The following is a 26491-nucleotide window of genomic DNA, read 5'->3' on the forward strand; positions in this document are numbered from 1 at the left end:
CGGAAAGGCTGGTGTTTTTGCATCCGCTGCTCGGAGCGCGCCCTGTACGAGTCCAGGATCGGTGCCCACAAGCGGCGCGGGAATGGCGGTGATGCGATGGTTGCGAGAGCGAGATGTGACGGCAAGGGTCGTGGCTGTTGTTGTGAAGCGGCGTTGCGGTTGGTGGTTGTTGTGTGATGGCTGTTGACGTGGTTGGTGGTGGTTGTGGTGGTAGTAATGGTGGCTGGTCCAAAATAAAGATAGTAAAAGAAAAACGGCTATCTAAAAGGGTCGCAGCCTGAATGAATGACATTTATTCCCTCTAAACAAAGGGTTTGGGCCTAACTACACATATGCTTACAGAGATATCTCACCGACGGGACCTGAATGGTGGTTTGCGAATTTCGTCAACCACAACACTACCCCCTCCCCTTTTTACAGACTCGCCCCGAGTCGTCAAATTTTCGTGTGCCATCATGTGTAGTTTTCCCCTAGTACCGTACATTTTACCTACGGATCCCTGAGTGCGACATTCATGGTATTCATGTCCCCAAAATAAATAACCTGAGGGCTGAGTAACTACCTAAACAAACCCACTCACATGGACGACTTAAATAAAATTACCGGCGCTAGGACAGACATGCCGGGGGCGCACTCATATTTACAGTACATCTTAACCTTAACTTACAAATTTTACACTAAACCATGGCCCAGGATCAATGGACTTTGCAAAAAGAAAGCAGTTAGCAGGGAGCCAGGCTGCTCGCATGCAGTCTCTGGCTCAAACAATGCAGGTGACAGAGAACGTAGCCGGCTGCTCACACGCAGTCCAAGGCCTTCCCTTTTGAACTGAACGCAGTGAACCACAACGGTGCATGGGCTGCACAAACGCAGTCTCCGTGCCAGCTCAATTGGCACACGCAATGAACACAACGGATGGATGGATGGACACAAACATGGTGCACGGGCCGCCACTGCAGGCCCGTGTTGTAGCTGCCAACAGGGCAGTTCTCGCAGCTTGCAAACTGTTGCTTTCTGATCCTGGCGCACATGGCAATGAACCGGGGGGGGGGGGCAAAGCAAAAATTGAACGGGGCTGGTGAACAGGGGCAGTGGGCATGGCATGGCAAAGGTGATCAGGCAAACACAGCCTGCTGAACAAGGCCGCTGCAGGCAAACACAGCCGGCAGATGAACTGGCCGGCACAGGCCTTGCAGAAAACAGCTGCAGACGATCCGGCCGGTACAGGCCTTGCAGCACAGCAGCTGCAGCCGATCCAGCCAGCACAGGCCTTGCGGCAAAACAACAGCTGCCGATGAAGTGGGCCGGCCTTTGCCTTGCAGCAACGCAGCCAGCAGATGAAGCTGGCCAGCCTTTGCCGTTCAGTGGAGGTTGGTGGAGGGAGTGCGGTGGTGCTGGCCACTCGGAAGGCGGGCTCGGACCTACCCTACGGTCTCCCTCCCAACCTATCGCCTTTGCCTGTCACTGTCTCTACCCACTCCCTTAATTTGTCAAACCCCAATTTAGCCCCAACTTTTTTTTTTTTTTTTACTTCCCCACTATAAATTGTCCCCTAACCCCCTGTACTGTCCTTGTTCGGCTAACCTATCCTGTCACCTAGCCTACTCCCAACCCCTACGTTCCCTTCCCGGAGGGGAACAAGGGAGAGCTAGCGTCCTGTGTCGAGGCCCAACGAAGCCTCAGAATGGCCTCCCCAGACTTCAGCAATCTAAACCAAAGTGGGTCCAGCGGCCCACAACGAGAGCGAGGGGATGGATGGTGCGGAGGGGTACACTTCCTAATCTACCCTATCCATTTAACTGTTAAACTACCCCGGGGCTTTCAACAAGCGCCTCTCGCTTAAACTATTGGTTCTAACACCCAGATTCCCGTCGCCTGTGTTGGTGTCCTCACAATTTCGGGCCTCGCCCCCCAATTTTCTCTCCGTGCCCTCACACGGTCTCATGGCTGGGACGCGTGGCTCCCCTTGGCAGGCACGACCCACTGCCGAATCTCCCGCTATGGCACCCCCGAGCACTACACTGCCTCCAAGCCTACCAGCTCCCTAAACACCGGGGAGTGCCCCCCATGGCACCTCCCCTGAAACGCACACGTGGCAGGCTGGCTTCCCGGGCCCCTTTCCGAGGGTCACCCTGTGCCCACAACACTGCCCACGCGGCTGATGGCGCCCCGGGCCCCCGCACCAAGCAGGCGCACCCGTGCCCACTACGCTATCCCGGCCCCCCATGGGCCCTTGGCCTACCACGGCCGACTAGCCTGGTGCCCGGGGTACCCACTCAGCGATACTCACCTTTCGCTGCCACGCTCCCAGCCCGTCAACAGGGCTCCTGCACCCCTCCAAATGGGTTTCGAGCCTACATTCACACCAACAACAAAACGACCTCCATTTTTCAATTTGACTAGCCCAGCTAACTTACTTTATACTGACCCCGGGGTCCCTTGGGCGGGAGTCACTCCTCCTCCCAATCACTCATCGCACCATGCATTCCCCATTCGCTCCACACACACAGACCCGCTGGCCTCACTCACTCAACAAGCACATGCTTCCACTTCACTCACCAACAACTCTTCAACACACACACCACTGAACTCTGCCATCCTTCTAACTACATCCCCAAACTAACTCGTGCTCCCACGTCGTCCCTTAAACTACAGCACGTTCCTTTTAACACTACGTAGCTAAGCTACATCCCCGCTACACATCCACAAGTCTGTCTCTGTCTCCAAAATAATCCCATACTCCATTTTCCCAACCTAAATCTCGCTAACAATCCCTCTAACTAATCCATTCCACGGACCCCATGAGGACTTACCCCTGCCCCATGGAGCCGGTCTAGCTATGCTAACCCTTCCCCCTAACTAGTTTCCATCCTGTGCCCTGGTCAAGGGGGTCTTCCACCCCTTGACCAGGAATCCTGTGCACCCGAAAGTGAGGCTTGCTTTTTTTTTTTCACATGCGCAGCACCAGCGTGGCAACTCACAGCTCGCGCACTTTGCACCTGCCCGTGACGTCATGCAGCTGCACGTGTACCTCGTCCCTCCTTGGACGGTACCATCTGGCAGGGATACCCCTCCTGCCGGATTCCAACCCCACGTGCAGCCATGACGTCACCGTGCGCATAAAAAAAACACAAGCCCCACGTCTCGAGGGGTTCCCCACGCGAACACATGTGCTTTGCCCGTTGGAGCTTAACACACACGATCGTGTGGAGAACCCGTCCGGTCCAAATCCGTAATCCTGCCTAAACTTTGTCCGTCGCGGGATCGGCAACATTCACCGCGCTCGTTTCCGGACCGGGACTTCACTCTCGCAAGCGAGCATGTGGGGGCCTCGTGCGTTGCACAGCACGGACCGCACGCTCGCTGCTGGGTGAACCCGGCACGGTCCCCGAAACAGCTACAGCCGCTACCCGGCTTTTGTCCCTCTGTCGCAGTCTCCGTCGCCATTCGACCCACGCACTCCTGCGTGCCACGACGCTCATACACCACTCCATTACATTCACCCTGGGAGACGCGGCTGCATGTTCACACATGCCCACCGACATCTCCCTCACACACAGCGACCTTGCACACGCTGTCTCCCTCACACTCGGCCGCTCACTCACGCATGCCACCTCCCTCGCACACGTGGCTCCACTCACTCGCGGCCTTCCACTCACTCGTGCCATTTCCCTCACACAAACCATACCACTCACACACGCGGGGGCACTCGCCCGCGGTGCCTCACTCATACTGGCCGTTTCACTCACACACACGGCGACCCTCACACGCGGTGCCTTATCCACACACGGCGTGCTGGGAGCACGCACTCCGGCACACTCACCACCACACCACTCACACACGGAGTCGCTTCCACACACGGGGACGCACTCACACCTCGCACCACACACACCGGGACAACCACACTGGGGATTTGTGTCCCCACAAGGGTCCCCGGGGCCTCTATACCCCCCAAGCTCTCCGTGCACCTGTCCACAGCACTCCTCCCCTCGACCTCGCAAAGCACGACCGAACCCACCTGGTCGTGACTCGCCTCAAGGGGGCATACTCCCTCCCCTCGTTCCTGGAGGAGGCCATCCAGGTGCTCGCACTGGGTCTCTACCGAGTCCGCCAGCTCACCCCCATTGTCCTCCACTACCTCCGTGTGTGTGTGTGTGCGTCTCTATCCCCGTCTTCATCGTGTAGTCTTCCCTCTATCGTTCCCATCTCCCGTGTCTCTGCCAACTCAGTCACCTCTTCACCCTTTTGCTCCCTTGTCTTAACTATTATTTCCGTCTCTTCCCTTGTTATCTCCCTCGTGCACGTCTCCGTCACCCCAATTAGTTTTTCCCTCTCGGTTACCGTCACTTTTTCCGTCACGACCCTCGCCTAACACGTCCCCCGAATTATTTTTTCCTTACCCGCCTCCACCGCAGGCCCGACAGCCGTTGCACTCCCTCCCAGCTCGTTCGCTCCCACACGTGGCGTCGCCATTTTGAGCTCCCCGGTTACTGCCTTCATGCCCGCCTGCAGGCTTCGGCCCATGTTCCGCGTCTCACCCCACAGCTCTTTCATTCCTTCCTTCATTCCTTGCGCATTTGTTTCCATATTAGTTTTCATGGGTTTTATTTCGTTTGTGAATGTATCCATCTTCGTTTTCATTTCGTGCATGTCCCCACTGATTCCTGCCAGCATGGCGTATAGCTGGGCCATGTCGGGTGCGCTTGGGTGAGCCGATTCGGCAAGGATCGGGAGGTTTTGGTGGAGAGGGGGAGGGGAGGTGTCATACACCGCGGCCGCCGCCGCACCTATTTCGGGCTCTGGGTTCAGTTGGGGGAGTTCGTGTTCCTGCACAACCAACATTTCCTGCTCAGGGTTTTCATCCTGGACCATGGATTCTACACATTCTAAATCCATTTCTAATACCCCCGGCTCCCGCTCGCCTTGAGACGCCATCTTATTTCTCGTAAAGGTTTAATTTGAATCGCTCGTAATTTGGAGGGAATCGGGGGTCGCTTCTCTCACCCCTGGACCGATTCCCGTGAATTTAGCTGGTGACAGGAGAGCCCGTTGTCCCGTTCTCCGACACCAGTGTCGCGAGGAGGGGGATGAGTTTGTGTCTCACGACCTGACACCAGTGTTGCGGATTCGCGCCCGCCGGCGTGCGAGCGGCCACGTAACTCGAATCGTGGCACGTCGCCCACCGGACGGACAATTTTGTCGTGACCCTCTCGGACTAACGCCGGGAACTAGTCACGGGTGGGCCTTTCGGCCTCACCACGATCGTGCCAATCGGCCCCCCGCATGGGATCGGGTTGTTCGCCAAATTTGACCTACCTCAGTACCCACACGGAGGGTAGACCGGGCGACCGCACCTCGCCGCAGGTCGACTTCGGACACAGGCCACTTTAAGCGACCCGTTCCGTACTATCGGGATAACCGAGCGGTGTTATCGTCAACCTCGACGGTTCCGATTAATTATTGGGCGTATTTCGCCCACGACCAACCATTAATTGAATCTCCATCTTACTTCACGTAAAAGAAAAGACGAAGCGAAACGGGAAAAACAGTTCAACATAATTCACATTTATTCCGCGGCAAACGAAAAGCACACATATACAATTACAACAATTATGCACCAAAAGCAAATGTAAAAGAAACACAACAATTATGCACCAAAAGCAAATGTAACAAAAGGAACACAACAATGCAGATCTACTACCGACTACGCGAGCACACGGCAACACTTCCACAGTTTTACTTTACAGGCGGCGCCGACAACACATGTACTCCAAAGCAAAAGAAAAAGGGGCCACCCTCAACTATAAGGGGGCAGACGGGCCTGGGGCCGAGACCGCGTCGAGCCTACCCGTCTGGTGATGAGCCGCAAAATGGCGGCTGCGCCCCGACTCCACGCTCCTCCGCGGGCCTCGCTGGCACTGCCTGGAATGGGGTGGGAACGGGGCCCCCCTTTTCGCACTATCTCAGCGCGGGGGGGAAACAGGGGGGGTTGTTGATGCTCTGGGGAAAGAGGATAGCTGGCTTGCTTGGGTCCCGCGACGAGCGACTCCACTGCGCCCTCGACCACGTTCCCGGCTTCTCCTCTCTGCAGCTCCCCGACACACTCCGAACCCCGACAGACCGACTCTCCTCCAGACCCATCTTGACTGCTGCTGCCACACTTCGCCGCCGCCATAACGCGCCCAAGCCCGAAACAGAAACCCTCTACTCCAACTCGAGCCCGAAACAGAAACTCTTCTCCAACTCGAGCCCGAAACAGAAACTCTTCTCTCACTCGAGCCCGAAACAGAAACTCTTCTCTCCCTTGAGCCTGAAACAGAAACTCTTCTCTCCCTTGAGCCCGAAACAGAAACTCTTCTCACTCGATTCGCCCCGCGCTCGGCGCTTTATAGTCAGCAGGAGAAACCATATGCAGATTTTCGGATCAGGATCGGCTCGGGGGCGGAGCCACGCTGGCCCATTGGACGGAGGAAAAGTGGGCGTGAATCATTCCTGATCCTCGAATTTGCATATGTCGATTCTACTCCGACGCGCCTGGAGGCGGGGCCAAATCGCCCCGCGCTCGCTGATAGGACGGAACAGAAGTGGGTGTGAATCATTCCTGATCCGACTTCCCCGGAAAGGCCGCTTTTTGCACCCGCTGCTCGGCGCGCGCCCTGTACGAGTCCAGGATCGGTGCCCACAAGCGGTGCGGGAATGGCGGCAGAAGGAGGAGAGGTGAAGGTGGTGGAGGGTTTATTGTGGTGGTCCCTGGCCACGGTGACGCTTGGAATGGCGGTGATGCGATGATTGCGAGAGCGAGTTGTGACGGTAAAGGTCGTGGCTGTTGGCGTTGTTGTTGTTGTGAAGCGGCGTTGTGGTTGGTGGTTGTTGTGTGATGGCGGTTGAGACGTGGTTGGTTCAAAATAAAGATAGAACAGAAAAACGGCTATCTTGAAGGGTCGCAGCCCGAATGAATCCCATTTATTCCCTCTAAACAACGGGTTTGGGCTAACTACACATATACTTACAGAGATATCTCACCTACGGGACCTGAATGGTGGTTTGCGAATTTCCTCAACCACAACACTACCCCCTCCCCTTTTTACAGACTCGTCCCGAGTCGTCAAATTTTCGTGTGCCATCATGTGTAGTTCTCCCCTAGTACGTTTTACCTATGGATCCCTGAGTGCGACATTCACGGTATTCGTGTCTCCAAAATAAATAACCTGAGGGCTGAGTAACTAACTAAACAAACCCACTCACACGGACGACTTAAATAAAATTGCCGGTGCTAAGACATACATGCCGGGGGCGCACTCATATTTACAGTACATCTTAACTTACAAATTTTACACTAAACCATGGCCCAGGATCAATGGACTCTGCAAAAAGAAAGCAGTTAGCAGGGAGCCAGGCTGCTCGCATGCAGTCTCTGGCTCAAACAATGCAGGTGACAGGGAACGTGGCCGGCTGCTCACATGCAGTCCTAGGCCTCCCCTTTTTAAAATGAACCCAGTGAACCACAACGGTGCATGGGCTGCACAAACGCAGTCTCCGTGCCAGCTCAAGTGGCACACGCAATGAGCACAACGGATGGATGGATGGATGGATGAATGGATGAATGGATGGACGCAAACACGGTGCACGGGCCGCCACTGCAGGCCCGTGTTGTAGCTGCCAACAGGGCAGTTCTTGCAGCTTGCAAACTGTTGCTTTGATCCTGGCGCACATGGAAATGAACAGGGGGGAGGGGGGCAAAGCAAAATTGAACGGGGCTGGTGAACAGGGGCAGTGGGCATGGTATGGCAAAGGTGAGCAGGCAACCACAGCCTGCAGAACAAGGCCATTGCAGGCAAACACAGCCGGCAGACGAACTGGCCGGCACAGGCCTTGCAGTAAACAGCTGCAGACGATCCGGCCGGTACAGGCCTCGCAGCAAAACACAACTGCCGATGAAGTTGGCCGGCCTTTCCTTGCAGTGCAGGTTGGTGGAGGGAGTGCGGTGGTGCTGGCCACTCGGAAGGCGGGCTCGGACCTACCCTACGGTCTCCCTCCCAACCTATCGCCTTTGCCTGTCACTGTCTCTACCCACTCCCTTAATTTGTCAAACCCCAATTTAGCCCCAACTTTTTTGTTGTTGTTGTTTTTATTTTTACTTCCCCACTATAAATCGTCCCCTAACCCCCTTTATCGTCCTTGTTCGGCTAACCTATCCTGTCACCAAGCCTACTCCCAACCCCTACGTTCCCTTCCCAGAGGGGAATAAGGGAGAGCTAGCGTCCTGTGCCGAGGCCCAATTCAAGCCTCAAGATGGCCTCCCCAGACTTCAGCGATCTATAACACAAAGTGGGTCCAGCGGCCCACAACGAGAGCGAGAGATGTCTGGAGATGTATAGACATGTACATATAGACATGTACATATAGACATGTACATATAGACATGTACATATAGACATGTACATATAGACATGTACATATATATATATATATATATATATATATATATATATATATATATATATATATATATATATATATATATATATACATGTGTGTGCGCAGGAAACCCTCCAATATCACGGACATGCAATTGTGTTCCAATTCCGTTATCATGGGATTTCATTTCAACCAATCGTGGTTTTTGAGCTGAGATGAGGCATCGTTTGCGTCCCGTGCATGAACGATCACCTCCCATTACGAGCTTTGTGGTGTTTCTCGCGCATTGCTTCTCATAAGGCCAAATGTGAGCGATCAACACAATGGACAAAGTTAGTTGTACCAAAAGGCAGAGAAAGTTTATGATGTGAGGTGAAAATATCGAGTTGTTACATCATTTGGCTCGAGGAGAAAATGCGGCATATGTGCAGGCTGCTGTTACAGGGTCAATGACTGTCGATATAATCTTTCCCATTGTACTCTTCTTCATTATCCTTCAAATGTTGATTATCCATCAAACATAACTCCTCAGCGTTCATTTTCCAACTCCGTATTCGAATCTTATTTCCAAAACAATCAATTTCCGACACCCGGATTCGAACACTCGTTCTCAAACACATTCCCATGCACAGCTCATGAAACGAATCGAGGCGAAGCAATTTATCATGGAACCGGTTTTTATCCCCCGCCGCGTGCCAGAAGGGGGATATTGTTGTCACCCAGGTTGTCCGGCTGTCCGTCCAGGCGTCAACATTTATAGCTGTGAGTGCGATAACTCAAACTGTTCGCCATATCGATTTGAAATTTGAGTCACACATGTACCACCTGAAAAGGAAGAACGGTATTGATTTTGGGCATGGCCGGATCCAAGATGGCCGCCCCAGGCGGCCATCCTGAAAAAAATGTTTTTTGTAATAAATGGAAAACCGCTTATCTGATTTCAATTATTTTTGGTTACTGTGTTCCTCACCCCTGGGGAACTTTTTCGAAATGATGACCAAATGGTGTCTTGTTTCCATTTCACCTCCCTCATTATCTGGAATATGTATGACCTTTTTCATTCAATGGCGGGGGATTCCCCATCTCTGATGGTATATTTAACATGGACGAGATGGAAGATGATGTCATCTTGTACCTTGGTCCCCAAGCGGGGAATATTGTGGTTCAAGGTAAGAAGATTGAAGGATCCTGTTTGCCTTCTCAATTGTGGGTTGTGGAAATGTTGCCCTTCTCGGTACCTTGTGCAGCAGATGGAACCCCTTCTCAACCTGGAGCTTGTGATGTGAATTTCATATGTTGGGAAAATGTATATTGTGGTGGGTCCTGAGTTAGTTTCTTTGTCTCCGTCGAGAAGGAGGAGAGAGGGGAGGACTGCCGGAGGGAGGTCACTCCTCAAAGAGTAGGGGGAAAAAAACCTGTTGTGGATATGTGATGCATGTGGTGCGTGTGATGTGTGGCAATTTAAGTTTGTGTGTGAGGGGTTTATATGGAAGATGAGTGGGCCGGTCCATGGGAACTGATCGGCACTCTGACCATGGCCACCCTGTTCTGACGAATCTGGGCAGAAAGGAAGAATGGGGAACATTTGGCCGAAGTCTTGCATTCGGTGGTCCAACCACCACGATGAGGCATCCCCAATAGTTGCTAAGATAGTTGTTGTTATGGATGGAGATAGTCTGGGAGGAGTTGGTTTTGGCCTGCCACCTTAAAGGAATGGGGTGAAGAGTGGGATTGAACAGTTGGGGGGAGATCGGGCAGGATGGAGTTGCTGGTTAAGTTAGTGGTACCTGAGGGTGGTATAAAACAGAGGGCAGAGACTGAAAGGCATGTTATGAAATATTAGATGAGTAACCTATCTGCAGTGGTATTGAAGTACTCCTTGAGCCTCAAGTTTCTTGGCTGGCGATGCTCATGACACAACTGACTCCCAGAAGTGAACATGCAAAATATCTTTACTGATTAAAGCAAATACATTGTTTGAGTTAGTTGTTTAAAATACCATGCAAGTTTTGTTTGCAGTAATTTGCATTATCCTGTTCACCAGCCTTGTTTCTCCCTTGACGTCATGTGTTTGTCATCCTTTCATTTTCATGACAACAACCATTCCACTTGTACAAAGCATTTATGATGTCCCTCCAGGTTCTTCATGAGACAGAAACCTCCAATACTTCTCAACTGAATGAGATATTGATGTGTTCACAAACCACAATTGTGACCAAAGTGCCCCAGGAAGTGAGAAGTGAAGAAGAAATTTATGATGGAAAGTTCCACATTTATTTGCCAGGTTGGTGACTCACCTTTTGACTTGCTTTTTGACAACTTTCATAGAATAGAAAACCAATATTTTGAATTTCTTGTCACACGGTATTGTGATGAAGGGTAGTAATCAAAATAAAGACCAATTACTGCGCCAGCCATGTTCTCACCACAATCCGTTCTCTGAAACTCAGAGAGCGCTGCAATAGCGGTCCAAACGCTTGAGCTCAGATGATAACAGAGACAGGTGATCATCCTCTCTTAGGGATAGGACATTTCAGGCAACCACCTGAAGGGACAGCCTCAGGTTAACCCAAGGAGACCGCTGTCTGGTGGACGACATCTCAGCACTACCCCGACGCACACTAACTGCAATCTGACCTGGGAAGGTTATCCCGGGGTTTTCCTGCAATCAGAGTGGGGGTCCCGAAGGCTTTACACCAATCCCGTCATCTGGTGAGCTGCCCTGCGGAGGGCAGCTGCATCGGAGGTCCTCCCACGGAGTGGGTTTTCAGATTTCTTTGTCATACGTTTTGCGGAATGGAGGGTTTTATGGTGACTGGAGTGCAAATCCTTCCACCAACCTCCGAAAGAAAAATAAAAAAGTAACTCAATTGCAGGAGGATGTCTGTAGACACAGTTGGTCACTAGATATGGATGGCCGTTGGCTCACAAGGAGCTCCTCCACCATTTGACAGGTTTTGTTTTTAATCCTGCTGGGTGTACATATCCATACACGGTTTAGTCGGGGACGGGGGAAACGGTTTCCCCCATACACGGGGAAACGGTTTAGTTGTCGACAACCCGATCATGAAACAGGTTAGTCCAGTTTTACATGGTACCTGTAGCAAGTCACATATGTAATCTGGCCTGGCCTGACATTTGCGGTATTGTTCGGCCATTCTTGATTGACAGTTGTGGGGCATTGAGAGCATGGTTACCTATCTGGGGGGGATTAATTTTCCAGGAAGGTAATGTGGGAATTGGACAGTGCCCATGATTGCTTACAAACCCATTGTGCCATGGAGTTATTTGTGGCTCATCGGCTTCAGGTTCAAAGGTCGGGAAAAAGGTCCGAGAAGCTTGTCGTAACTGACCGGGGAACCCAGAACTTTTGACGTCAGGAGAGAGATATAAACCCTGACCCTCCCCGACACCATTTTCGTAACATTTGGCGTCTGTGAGTGGGACCTTTTGAACCCCCGACTCTAACGTTGGGAGTTGGGATTGTGCAAGTTCAAAATTATATAATGGAGCATTGTGCGAGGGTGAAATTTAAATAAAAGCAGCTATGTTTAATCAAGACAGGCAAGATCATGTGGGTTTTACAGAAGAGGTGGAGAAAACTCTGAGAATGATACTGTGGAGGAGGGAGCAGCAGGGGGGCACAACAGATGTGCCCATAGTGATTGATCGATGCCAGGAGGCAGCGGGTTGGCATTGCTAGCGTCGACTGATTATGATGGTGATGACGCAGCTACTGGCAAAAATGGAGATGGTGTAGAATGACGTAAAGGCATTGAGCAACAAAATGGGTGCGAGACAGGCTGGCATGGAGACAAAATTAAAGGTTATGAGCAATGACATGACAGTGAGGATCAAAGCTGTAAAGGAAGAGGTGAATGAAGTGAGGGAGTGCGTGGGTGGTGTCCGGGGTGAGACCAGTATGACGAAGGAAATAGATGAAATTAAGATTGAAATAAAAGGACTTATGAAAGGACAGAAATAATTAAAAGTAAAAATTGAAAACTGTACAGGGGCAAGATGGGAATTAAGAGTGACCTGGTCAAGGTGAGAATATGTGAGCTGGAAGAAGTGGAGGATACGAAGGGGAGTGTGCCAAGCTTAAGGGGAATAAAGGACCCAGGTTTTCTTGGAGTGATGCGAGGTATGGAGTGTGTGACAAGAGGCTGTTGTGTGGAATGGACAGATGAATGCAAGAGCACGGGATGTGTACCGACTCAGATAGGGGTGGTGGTTAGCTTGACTGACGGGAGGGTGAGCCTCTGGAGCATGGGAAAATTTAAAGTGATGAATTTGGAATCTGCGCTGACCTCATGAGACTCGTCGTGCGAGGCATGATGTGACTGAGAATGCACAGTCCGTGCTGGGAAAAAATCACCAGAGCGCGGATGGCTCAAAGAAAGGGGACGATTGAGGGGATTAAAATTAATGGATTTTGGTTTTCAGAGTTTTCCATGGGAACTGGTGTGCGGAGCACGGCATGCTGCGGAGCATTTGCGGTACATGCAGTGCACCCGGCCTGAATGGGGACAGCCGGAGTGGCTGCGGGATCTCTGTGTGTGCAAGTCCCGCTCTGTGCAAGCGAGACAGAGCAAGGCCAGACGGGGAAAGTGGGACATGGACAATGACAAGGATAGGCCCATGTGGGGAGTGGAGGGATGGTTCTGATCGGCTGGCACCACCACCCCCTCAGGTACATGTATGACAAGACATCTGCAGGCCCAGTTTACCATTGCCATGCCTGTTTACCTGCCACCCTTGTCATGCACCTCACTAAGGACTGCTTGTCATCATTTGTGTTGACCAAGGACCATTTTGTGGTCATGCCATCCTGCTGTTTGACACTCGCTGAAAGACACTTTTGAAGACGAGCGGTGGACCAGTGCGGATTGCATTTCGTGAAGAGTGTTTGAACCTACCCGGTCATGTGTTGATATAATTGAATTGAGAATTGTAATGGTTACGTGCATGGAGTGAATGTGTTGGAATAGTTAAACAACGTGTTAGTTTTCATCATTTTTCTTTGTGGGGACATGTGTGAAACTCCTCCTGCACAAACAAATGTCACTCAGGATCTGATCGGCTCGATAATTGTGTTAAAGGGATTACACCCGTCGAACCCATAACGTGTGTTTGTGTGTGTGTCTTTTCATGTGAAGTCACCAAAATATATTGTTGTTAACCGTTTCAGGAAAAGGTATTAGTGAAGAGAATACTTTCAAGTTATTGGTGAGGAAAGCGACCCAGTCACGCTGCTTGCGGTGCCGTCGATGCACAGCCAATGAACACGACGACATCTGTCTACGCTGTCAGCAAGTGCTTCAAAACTTGCACAACTGAACTTTTCCTTACACTGCCATCTGTTCCATCCACTTGAAATTATATTGCCCTTGGCTTGGCATCACTCTTGTGTGCCATTATCAGGTTTGAATTTGAATCGGAAGCCTCTGGTCACCTTTCCTGAGAAGGCATTGGCGAACCATGCAGCATAACCCTTGATGAGAGACCGCTTCGGCAGCACAGACTCTTTAAGTAGTACGGTATCATAGATGATGAGGATGATTGGTGATCTATCAATGCTCACTGCACTGCCTGTTCAATAACTTATCGGAGGTTTGTCTTGAAATTTATAAATCAGGCTTGCCACAATGTGATCAACCGTTCATCTTGCTTGAACAAAAGTTTGTAATATATTTTCTTTGTATCTTGGCTTTCACTTTTGTGCATTGTTTTTGGGCATGCTTGCCAAATGAAAACTGCAGCTTGATACGAATGAATGATATTCTGTAAATTTGCTTTCTGGAGGCTTATTTTTCAATTTTTTTCCTGATGAACCATAAAGTGCAAGTGGAATAACTTCTACAGAGAGCAAATGGTATAAACAACACTGCTGTAAGCACTGTAGAGTGAATTTTTTTTGTTTGGCTTTGTTAATCTAAAGATAGTGATTTTTTTTGATCCAAGAACATTTTATGGATTTGTCCCACCATGTAAAATATAATATAACGAGAAAGCATCTGAAAATGCAAAGACCGTCCATGTCTGCTTTTTATTCAGACTTCTTCCGTATATTCAACATGACAAAAACAGCTAAAAAAATTAATAAAAAGTTCAAAAAATGCCAATTTTAGGCAACCTGAACCTTTTTCCCTTAAAGGTCCCTTGACATGAAAAATATATATATATATATATATATATATATATATATATATATATATATATATATATATATATATATATATATATATATATATATATATATATATATATCTTGACCTTCCAAGTAAAGAAATCACCCAAGTTTTTTTTTTTTTTAATAAAAAATGGGATAATTAGAGCAATATTTCAATCATTTCTGGAGCCTTTCACAACGTGCTATTCCCCACCCCTTAAAAAAATGGACTTCAGCGAATCGCAGCGTGACGTCACACAGTAACTCGCACAGAGTAGATTGACTCGAGAGTCGAGATGTCGCGCGTCTTATAAAGTCTGTACAAATGCATTTTGCACATGTTGGTGCAATCTCTGTGATCGTATTAATTCCAGTGATTGTTTTGCGAAAGTTTAAGAGTTTTAGCCGTACTTTCGAAAATGCCTGCAAGATGTATCGTAGCAGGATGCAGCAATACAAGCAAAGATGGTGTAAGCCTTCATGTATTCCCAAACGATGATAATCGTCGGAGAATATGGACATCTAAAGTGAAGCTGACGAGGGGAAACTGGAAAGGCCCCAGCGACACGAGCGTCATTTGCAGCGCCCACTTCAAAGACAGTGACTTTGATCACGCTCTATTCATTCCAACCCCTCATTCCTCACACACAGACAAGAAATTATGCCTCTGAGCCGTGTATGCACAACAATCACGAGGCAATTATTTATCCCTTTACTACCTTGTCGTAGTCATATACAAATCCAATGCATGTATGCACAATAAAGGGCTATACCATGTACACAAAACATAAAATTTGACTGTTGAACCTTTCAATTAAATAAAATAAAAGGACATATAAGTAAAAATACTAAAGATTAATATTGCATCATTTCAAGGTGCAAGGAGATAATTTTAAAATCAAACAATGTAAAAAACCTGCACCCACATTTTGCAGCTTATTGAATTGTTCGTTGAAACCAGCCTGCTGGGATAGGTACGATTCCACATACATGCAAGCCAGGTATGGCTGCACTCGGCATACATGGGTTTATTCTAAAGTGAAGGTACTGCTTCCATTGGCTTGCTATTCATTAACAATTAGGCAAAATGCTGCAATAAAAGAAAAGGGAAAAAAATGTTGGCACAACTATGAAACACAAATTTATCTGTCCTATTACATGGCCTCATAGCCTCAGGACTCTTACGCATTGACTTATACATTGTGTGCATGCTAATACAAGTTACTTGTCAACTCTCGAGTCGAGACGAGTCCGAGAAATCCGTCGTCCGTCCAACTTGTCCGATAAATCTGACGTGCTGTAGTTTTCTTTTATTATTCTATTTTCTTCATTGTTTTCTACTGGTGCTACATGATGACAGTAGGAATGAAATAAATAAAAATGCAACGGAACGTCAGATTTATCGGACAACTCGAGACAATTGTGTCACAAGGTGTGTTCTGCACACAAGTTTTCATCGTATCCGGACAGCGGGATTGGTTCGTTTTATGCGTGGAGGGACACAGCCGATGACAGGCGCCAGCCTTGTTTGTGATCAATTCGCCACGAAGCAACATGTCCGCTGCGCTGGTCATGTCACCTCACTGAAATATTTCTGATATCGAGCAATATACAAGTCGAATTTACATTATTGAATTACGAATAGGATTTTGTCTAACTACTTGTTTTTTCCGAGTCTTCCTTTGATGTCCTCCCGATCGTCATGAACTCGGAAATTTCATCGCCATTGTTCTCTGCTTGTCCTGCTTCGGGCTCGAACTGCTAAGGCCGTATTTCATTTCCAGCTGCCTGAACTTCACCTCCCGTGACTACGTTATCCGACAATTCTCCATGCGATTCAGACGAAAATTCTTCATTTCTCTCACACTCACTGTTGCTACCAGACAAATCAAAGTCCATGTCATCCATTATTCAAAACCAAATATTCGATTTTTTTTTAAAGCAGAAATGAACGAAGCGATTGAGTCGACCAATCAAATGTGGAAACGCACAGGAAGGCAATACAATCACGTAGACCACCAACCCGAGTAATTAACGTGCAGCCTTTGACATACTGTACGTGACGTCATGTGGGTTACGCCCCTTTCAGGAGAATTTTTAGGGGCGTTCCCGAAGACGTTTGTTTTTTTAATTTTACATTTTACAGAATGAGTTTTGTGAAAAAAAACATTATCAGATCTGAAATCACGATGAAAAACTCCTCGAGGACATATATAAATGAAATTTATGTACTTTGGCATGTCAGGGGACTTTTAAAAGTGAACGGCAATAAGCAAACCCTGCTCAAATTTCAAGGTAGATGGAAACTGACGATTTTGTGGCCTTGACCTTTGACCTTAAAACATTTGACTTTGAGCAATTTATTAGTGAACCAACTCAGTGACCCGATATGCAAACCTTGTTCAAATTTCAAGTCAATCAGATTAAAATTGATGATTTTATGTAACTTTGACCTTTTGATCTAACAAAACAAAAGCAATCAGCTTATAAGTAGCCGTACATTCAAAGTACACCACCCCCATGCTAAATAACTAACAAATCCTCCAGCACGTGACATCTGAGCGACTGGCGATGTTGCCTTAGCAAAACATGTTGTCAGAATTGGGAGGGAGCAATGTACAATCATTGATTAATTTAATTGCATAACTGACAAGAAATTAATCACTTTACAATTATTATTCATAATGAATTGCCGAATAGCATACCAAAAACCACAACCGTTTCATCGGAATCTGTAACTTTTTGAAAATTAAGTAATTAATTGATTGATCAATAAATAAATAAACCAATGTCACCCGCAGGGTGACCTGTATCTTGCCAAAAGGTGACCACATGTAACTTCTTTAAGGTCACACTGAGGTGAACAGAGCTGCTATCCACCAGGAGCAACTCCTTGAGGAATATCTGCCTACGAGAGATTCCGATGAGAATCGTTCTACAGAGTAACCATGAAAAATATGCTTTTGCCTCATGACGTCACCAAATGACGTCATAATGTCTCAAGCTTGACATATCTAGAAAGCACTCATCGAGGTGTTCAATTTGAGGTACTACACGATATGATTCCTAAAACTTGAAAATTTGACCTTGGGGTCAAATATGTTTGACCTTAGGCGCAAACCATGAAGGTCAAGGCCAATCGCCACCAAAAATTAATCAGCTGAGCGCCAGACCATGAACTATATTCCCATGAAGTTTGAAGACGATCCGATCAAAATTAGTAAAAAAAAAACAAGGGTTTCGTCGACTCCCCTGATTTGCGACAAAGTGACCTTGACCTTTGACATTGACCTTCAAAATTTTGTGCACTGAAAGGGACCTCTATAGGCCTCTGATATGCGAAGTTACAAAAATTTCCAATGATAACTGTGCTCTGCAATATTTTTTATACGTGATTACAGACAAAAAAATAAAATAATATAAAAAAACATCCGAGCTGACTTACATATCTTGCAAAAACTTCGTTTTGGCAAGATAAAAATACCCTTTATAGCCAAATCACTTGTTCACTGTCCTGTCCAAATATCAGCTTTCGAGCTCAAAAGATGCCCGAGATATTGCCTGGATGAGAAAGGAAAGAGATCGATAATAATAAAGTAATTAATTAATTGATTTATTAAAAAATTAAAAAATAACCTTTTTCTCCAAAGCACATCTTCACTTTTGTCCCCAAATTTCAGCTTCCTTGCTCAAAGGATGGCTGAGATATCACCCAGACAAACAAACAAGAAAACATGCCGGTAGGCGACATGGGTGGTCGCTACATAATTGCATACGAGTCATACAGCTTTTGACGGATCGGGCTGAAAATTTTTGACAGAGTTTGATTATAGTTCGCATAAAAGCCTGGAAGCCGATTTTAAAAAAAAAAAATTGGGGGGATTTTTCAAAAAATTCAAAGTCCCGTTGCTTGGCAATGGTGGTGTCCATAGCAACGGTGCTCAAAAGCATACAACTCGATCCTAGTATGAGCCTACTTGTCAAGTTTCATCAAAATCGGTTGACTCCTCTGGCCTCCAGAGCTGTCCATTACATACAAACAAACATACAAGCCAGTAGGCGACATGGGTGGTGGCTACATAATTGCATACTTGTCACACTGTTTTTGACAAAGAGGTTGATTATAGTGCGCATAAGAGCCTGGAAGCCCATTTTTGATTTTAGAAAAAATATTTTTCGGACTTTTCAAAAATTTCAAAGTCCCGTTGCTAGGCAACGGTGGTGTCCATAGCAACGGTGCTGAAAAGCATACAACTTGATCCTGGTATGAACCTACCTGTTAAGTTTCATCAAAATCGGTTGACTCCTCTGGCCTCCAGAGCTGTCCATTACATACAAACAAACATACAGACAGACGGAAAAAGAGAAAATAAGGGTACTCTTGCGACCACTCAAAAAAGTGAAAATAAGGGTACTCCAACGACCACTAACAAGCCGGTAGGTGACATGGGTGGTCGCTATATAATTGCATACTTGTCATACAGTTTTTAATGGATCGGGCTGAAATTTTTTGACAAAGAGGTTGATTATAGTGCACATAAAAGCACGGAAGGCGATATTTGATTTTCAAAAAAAAAAAAATATAAAAATATTTTTCGGATTTTTTCAAATATTTCAAAGTCCCGTTGCTCGGCAACGGTGGCGTCCATATCAACGGTGCTCAAAAGCATACAACGAGATCCTGGTATGAACCCACCAGTCAAGTTTCATCAAAATAGGTCGACTCCTCTGGCCTCCAGAGCTGTCCATTACATACATACCTACAGACAAAACCTGAGAATAACGGTAGTCTAGCGACCACCCAACAAACACCCAAACGGAGTAAAAACTGAGTACTCCCTTCCTTTGGGGCCCAGTGATGACGTCATGCATCACCAAGCTTTGGAATTGGAAAGGAACGAGATGTTTTCGAGCTTTTGATTAGTGATCCAATTCAGTGACCCAAATTGCAAATTCTTAGATGCCCTTCTCCAAGAGACCACAAAAGCATCTTTTGAGGACCACAAATTTTTCGGAAAAAATTTTTTTTTTCGGAAAGTAATTTTCGGAAAAATAATGTGGGGTGGGAGTGGAGAGAAAGACAACACAAAAGCTCTTATCTATCGTTAGCTACAATGTTTCCCAATGTACAAACATAAAGCAATCTAAAATTGCAGGGAAAATCTCAGAGATGCACCACCTTAAAGTTCAGGGACATGTGTGTCCCTTGGTCCTTAAAGGGTTAAACTGCTGTCACTTTATAGCATAATGTGATTCATGAAAGGGATGTTTTCTGGTCAATGACGCAGCAAGCCAACGAGTCTGTGGAAAAATTTGTGAGGAGCCAGTACACTGGTGCTGAGCACTGGTTTCCATGACAGAGAGGAAATCCGGGATCAACTCGTGTTGGGCTTTGCTGGCAAGAAACTCACTCTGGACTTGGAAATGAGGGCAGATCTCAGCCAAGAAATGGCAACAGAAAGAGAACGCATTATTGATCAGATGGGTCTTAAAAGGGACCACAGCTGCTGTGAAAGAGGTGAGTGGACAGGAAAAATCACACAGAACGTTTCAACCTCGTCACACATGACAAAGTGTACTCGCTGCGGAAGTTTTGCACATCAAGACAGTCAGAGTTGTCCAGCTGCCAAGGCAAAATGTTTTCAGTGCATGAAAATGGGGCACTGTCGAAGGTGTAGTCGTGTCAGGGCAGTTGAGGTCGTGACTGGTGATGATTAGAAAGATTCCACGTTTGTGGGAGTTGTGGGTGGCCCAGGTACCCGAGACCATCTATGCTCTGTAACAGTCGATTTAAAGAATTAGCTAACCAGCTATCGTGTGCGGCTTCTGGCTGTTGATTGCATCATTCTCTGCGGAGGCAGATGTGCTGCTGATGCAGTACCCCTGTTACCAGTAAGCGAGTACTCATTTCTCTGCCCTCAGAAGGATGACAGGTTGAGTCAGCCCTTCCTGGTGGTTATTAAACAGGAAACAAGGGCTCAAACTCACATTAAGATCTTAAGCCAACACCAGGCTACTTGAATATCTGTTCGATGCTTTTTAAAATAGACACTCTGGGGCATATGTGAATATTATCAACAGAAGGATGTTCGAGAAACTTGCTCAAAAGCCGAAATTGGAACCTGCGAAAATAGCATTTCGAGGTATCAGTGGGAAAATCCATTGTGATGGTGTGTTCATCACCGATATTGTGCACAAGCAGCAATCTTATCATGGGAAAATGTACGTATGGTCAAGAGCTGTCCCAACAATTTGCTGAGAGTGGACCAACAGCAAGTGCCATGGGACTGGTTGTGTATGCTGGTGAGGTACATGCAAGCATCTCTGCAGATGTGGGTTACCTGCGGTGCAGCCCAGTAAAAATTCAGCTTCAAGACAATGCTGTACCTAACAGCGTTTCTACACCCAGGTGTGTCAGCTCTTCTTTTGGCCAAGGTAAAGGCTGAGCTTAAACGAATGGAAAACGAGGGTGTCACCCATTGAGTGACGGAGCTAACTCCATGGTGCGCCTCCCATGGTGACGGTTCTCAAGAAGAGTGGTGACATCCAAATTTGCTTTGGCCTGAAACGACTAAACAAAACAATTCGTCGTGAGAAGTTTCAAATGCCTGCAATGGATGAGATACTTCCCAAACTGGCTGGTGCTGCCGTTTTTTCAAAACAAGACGCTTCAAGTGGGTATTGGTCGGTTCCACTCCATCCTAATTCGTGCAACTACATGACGTTCATCACTCCTTTTGGCAGGTATGCCTTTGATAGGTTACCTTTTGGCATCACTTCGGCACTGGAAATCTTAAAACAAAAGATGACGCAATTGCTGGAGGGTCACAGCGGAGCCGTGTCCGACGTTGATGGTACTCTGATCTTTGGAAGGACTCTCAAAGAACATGATGAAAATCTTGATCTGGTGCTAAAAACTCTCAAGGTGTCAGAGCTTCATGAGCTAAAGTGCAGGTGAGTGTGGACATACAGCCATCTGAAAACAAAACAGAGCTAGGCAGGGTCCTGGGTATGATTAATCATCAAGGCCGTTATTTCAGAAACCTATCATCAGTGATTAAGGCACTTGATCTTTTTCGAGGCGATGCTTCATGGGTTTGTAATCAAGGACAAATTCAGGCCTTTTTTGATACAAACAAGGAGACAACCGTGAGTGTGGATGCCAGCAGCTACGGCTTCGGAGCTGTCTTACTACAAAAGCAGTCCAATGGGGAGTTGAGATCTGTATGTTTTGCATCATGCACACCAAGTCCTGTAGAAACCAGGTATGCACAGATCGAATAAGAATGCCTTCCTTCTGTCTGGGCACGTGAAAAATTTTGTCCAGCTGTGGGGGCTACAGACCATTAGCCTTTAGTGCCATTAATCAACAACAAGGACCTGGATCGAGTGCCTTTGAGATGCCAACGCCTTCTCACGCGTCTCATGCAGTTTCATGTGGTGGCAGAACACGTGCCAGGCAAGTCCATGGTTGCTGCCGATGCATTGTCCCGTAGTCCACTCCCAGCACATACGTCAGACTGCGAGTTGTCAGAAGAGGTGGTAGCATATGGCGATGTCATTGAGACAGGGTTTTTCAGCATCCAAGGGAATGTTAGATGTCATCAGAGATGCGTCCAGGCTGGGTTCTGTTTTGCAACGTGTGATTAACAACACTATCCCTGGTTGGCCTCGGTACATGGATGACCATCCGCATATATTCGATCCATGCTGGGAAAATCATGAGCATTTGTCTGTCTATGAAGGACTGTTATTATACGACTCGAGAATCGTCGTACCAACTGCCTTGAAGGTGTTGATGCTTCAAATAATTCATGACGATGGACATCAGGGAGTGACGAAGTGTTGACGCCGAGCCAATGATTGTATTTGATGGCCTGGTATGAGTGGGGACATCAATGACTATGTTAGTAAATGTGATCATTGTCTCAAGTACCGGCCTGCTCAAAAGCGAGAGCCATTAATCCCTATTCTCCTTCCGTCTCGTCCATGGGAAGGGATAGCGGATGATATCTTCGGGTTCGACAAGAAACACCACCGGGTCATGGTGGATTACTACTCGAGATTCAATGAGCACATTTACTTTCCCTCTCTCACAAGCAAGATGCTCAATGTTTGTTTTTGTTTTGTTCATTGTTCCACATTTCACAACGAAAAACATGATTCGTAGAAATTTCAGTCAAATTCAGAATAATGCAAAGAGATAAATTTAATCAAATACAACTTACAGTGAGATCAATAAAAGTGTGAAAAGAGTAAATAAGATATGAATATGAGGAACCCAGATGAAAAGCTGAGACTCAGGGATTAGTCTCCTCCAAGGAGATGATTATGTAGAAAATAACACACAAGGAAAAGAGACACAAGTGGAGACCATTCAGCCCATCATGCCTGCCCCACATCAACACCACACCAATTTATCAACACAAGATCGAAACGAGAAGAGTACTCGGTGGAGCGCATACCTCCGCTACGTGAGGCTTGATCCACGAGAACATATTGGCCCCAATACTTTTTTGAAATATCATGTTATACAGAACGATATCATTTTTAGCCCCGTCTCTCAATAGTAAAAAAATAAAAAAAAAACCCACACAACACCAACGATGCAATACCCCTTGATGAGACCCCCACCAACAGCACTCCGTACACATGCACAGAATCACCCATCAATACTCAAGCTCACTAAAAGTCCTGCCAACATCCCTATACCCCCTCTACCTCCATAACTTCCAGGTACCAATCTAATTCTAATTGAAACTTATCTCCTGTTTCTACTGCCATGACCTTTCCAGGGAGACCATTCCATGCATTAACTACTCTTTAAGTGGAAGTCCCCTGCCTTGCTACCATCTTAACTCTCCTCTTCTTTACTCTCAAGCTATGGCCCCTGGTCACATCACTGTCTACTCTGCTGAATAATTCATCTGCACTTATTTTATCTATAACTTTCATTATCTTAAACATCTCTATCATATCTCCTCGTAACTGCCTCCTTTCTAGTGAATAAAGCCCTGTCTCCTTAAAGGTCCCATGACACGCAAAAGTACTGAAATTTCATTTATATATGTCCTATAGGAGTTTTTCATCGTGATTTCAGATCTGACAATGTTTTTTCACAATACTCGTTCTGTAAAATTTAAAAAACAAACCTCTTCGGGAACACCCCTAAAAATTCTCCTGAAAGGGGCGTAACCCACATGACGTCAACTACAGGATTACAAAGGCTGCACATAAATTACTCGGGTTGGTGGTCTACGTGATTCTATTGGCTTCCTGTGTGTTTCCACATTTGATTGGTCGACTCAATCGCTTCGTTCATATCTGCTTTAAAAAAAAAATCGAACATTTGGTTTTGAAGAATGGATGGCATGGACTTTCATTTGTCTGGTAACGACAGTGAGTGTGAGAGAAATGAAGGATTTTGGTCTGAATCACATGGAGAATTGTCGGATAGCGTAGTCACGGGAGGTGAAGTTCAGGCAGCTGGAAATGAAATACGGCCTTAGCAATTCGAGCCCGAAGCAGGATAAGCAGAGGGAAATGGCGATGAAATTCCCGGCGTTCATGATGATCGGTAGGACATTGAAGGAAGACTCGGAAATAACAACTGGTTAGATTAAATCCTCTTCGTAATTCAATAATGTAAATTCGACTTGCATACTGCTCGATATCAGAAATATTTTAGTGAGGTGATGTGAACAGCGCAGCGGACATGTTGCTCTGTCCGCGGTGAATGAATCCCAAACGAGGCCGGCGCATGTTATCGGCCGTATCTCTCCGCGCATAAAACGAAGCAATCTCGCTGTCCGGATATGATGAAAACTTGTGTGAGGAACACACCTTGTGACACAATTTTCTCGAGTAGTCCGATAAATCTGACGTTCTGTTGCATTTTTATTTATTTTATTCCTACTGTTGTCATGTAGCACCAGTAGAAAACAATAAGCCTGTTGTTGGCTTAGTAGTTTGGGTGGCGGCTTGGGATCCTAGGGTCCTGAGTTCAAGTCTCATTGGCTGCTGAATTAAAATACACCAGGAGGTTGACTCAGCCTGTCATCCTTCCGAGGTCGGCAAAATGAGCACCAGTGTACTGGTAAGGGGGACACTGCATCAGCGGCATAGCCGCGTCCCAACCAATGATGCAACCAGGAGAGAGACAGAGAGACAGAGAGACAGAGAGACAGAGAGACAGAGACAGAGACAGAGACAGAGACAGAGAGACAGAGAGACAGAGAGAGACAGAGAGAGACAGAGAGAGACAGAGAGACAGAGAGAGACAGAGAGACAGAGAGACAGAGAGACAGAGAGACAGAGAGACAGAGAGACAGAGAGACAGAGAGACAGAGAGAGAGAGAGACAGAGAGAGAGAGAGACAGAGAGAGAGAGAGAGAGAGAGACAGAGAGAGAGAGAGAGAGAGAGAGAGAGAGAGAGAGAGAGAGAGAGAGAGAGAGAGAGAGAGAGAGAGAGAGAGAGAGAGAGAGAGAGAGAGAGAGAGAGAGAGAGAGAGAGAGAGAGAGAGAGAGAGAGAGAGAGAGAGAGAGAAACAATGAAGAAAAGAGAATAATAAAAGAAAGCTACAGCACGTCAGATTTATCGGCCTAGTCGGACGGACGACGGATTTATCGGACTAGTCTAGACCAGTGTTTCTCAACCGGGGTTCCACAAGAGGTCGCTAGGGGTTCTGCGAGAAACAGTAATAAATAAGCGAATGTATTTTTGAGTAGTTTTTGTTTGATTTAATATTCATAATTTTACTCTACACGTACGGCATATTGTTGGAAACTCCTTGGTTATTATAATAGAGGCTTCAACCTCTTATATTATAACAACCATAGGGAATGTATTTAACGATGTCTATATGGCGCCAGTGTGAAACCGCCCTCACTGGTTCGTGGACGTCCTGTATGCGGCGGATTCGTGTATCATTGAGTGACTGACTCAAGTACGGGACGCATGCACGGTGCCCATCTATCTTCTCTGTGCTTCCTAGTGCGAAGTCTGTCTGTCTGTCTGTCTGTCTGTCTGTCTGTCTGTCTCTCTCTCTCTCTGTTAGTTCTTCTGTTTACCTTTATTGCTTCAGCTTTATTTGTTTAAGTTTTGTTGATCAAGTTACATGAGGTGTGTTTTTTTTTTTTGGTGAATTAAAACCTTGGCGTGAGGTCTCATAAACAAGCAGTATGTTTTTTTTTTCATTGCCAATAAATTTGACAAAAAGGGGGTCATTTTTTCCTTAAACCAGGTATCCGAAAAAAAAAATTACATTTACCACGTGAACTACGATAAAAATATAAAAGGGCTAGATATTAGTAATGGTATATAATAATTTTTATGCAGGGGTTCCCTGAGACATGAAAACTATTTCAAGGGTTCCACAAGGGTAAAAAGGTTGAGAAACGCTGGTCTCGACTCGAGAGATCTCGAGTCAATCCACTCTGTGCGAGTTTCTGTTTGTGACGTCAACGCTGCGATTCACTGGTCAACTTTTTTAGGGGCGGGGCATAGCAAGTTGTGAAAAGCACCAGAAATGATCGAAATATTGCTCTAATTATCCCATTTTTGATTAAAAAAAAAACATGGGTGATTTCTTCACTAGGAAGGTCAAGTTAATGTATAAATAACCAGAAAGTTTTGCATGTCAGGGGACCTTTAAACCGCTCCTCATAGCTGAGTCGAGCTAGGCCCGGAATCAATCTAGTTACCCTGCGCTGAACCCTCTCCATGGCATCTTTGTCCTTCCTGAGTTGCAGTGACCAAAACTGCACACAATATTCTAGATGTGGCCCTCACTAAATTCCTGGACAATGTTAACACCACCTCTTTTGATTTATAAATGATCCCCCTCCGAATACAACATAAAACCCTATTTGCTCTTCCTCTCGCTGCCTGCTTACCTCCCA

General features: G+C 46.8%; 1 long non-coding RNA gene across 2 annotated transcripts; it reads left to right on the forward strand.

Annotated features, from left to right (window-relative positions):
- Positions 1-8609: 8609 nt before the first annotated feature.
- LOC147023266 (uncharacterized) lies at positions 8610-14314 on the forward strand. 2 transcript variants are annotated; one of them, XR_015060112.1, is made up of 3 exons: positions 8610-9587; positions 10558-10702; positions 13610-14314. It is a non-coding gene; the product is annotated as an uncharacterized LOC147023266 (long non-coding RNA). The 2 variants fall into 2 exon arrangements; XR_015060111.1 differs by lacking the exon at positions 8610-9587 and having other exon boundaries at positions 9594-10702.
- The last annotated feature ends 12177 nt before the right edge of the window (positions 14315-26491 follow it).

This window comes from Eptatretus burgeri, chromosome 7 (assembly GCF_056783735.1).
Source record: "Eptatretus burgeri isolate ZD-2024b chromosome 7, Ebu_testis_v1, whole genome shotgun sequence".
Taxonomy (NCBI): Eukaryota; Metazoa; Chordata; class Myxini; order Myxiniformes; family Myxinidae; genus Eptatretus; species Eptatretus burgeri.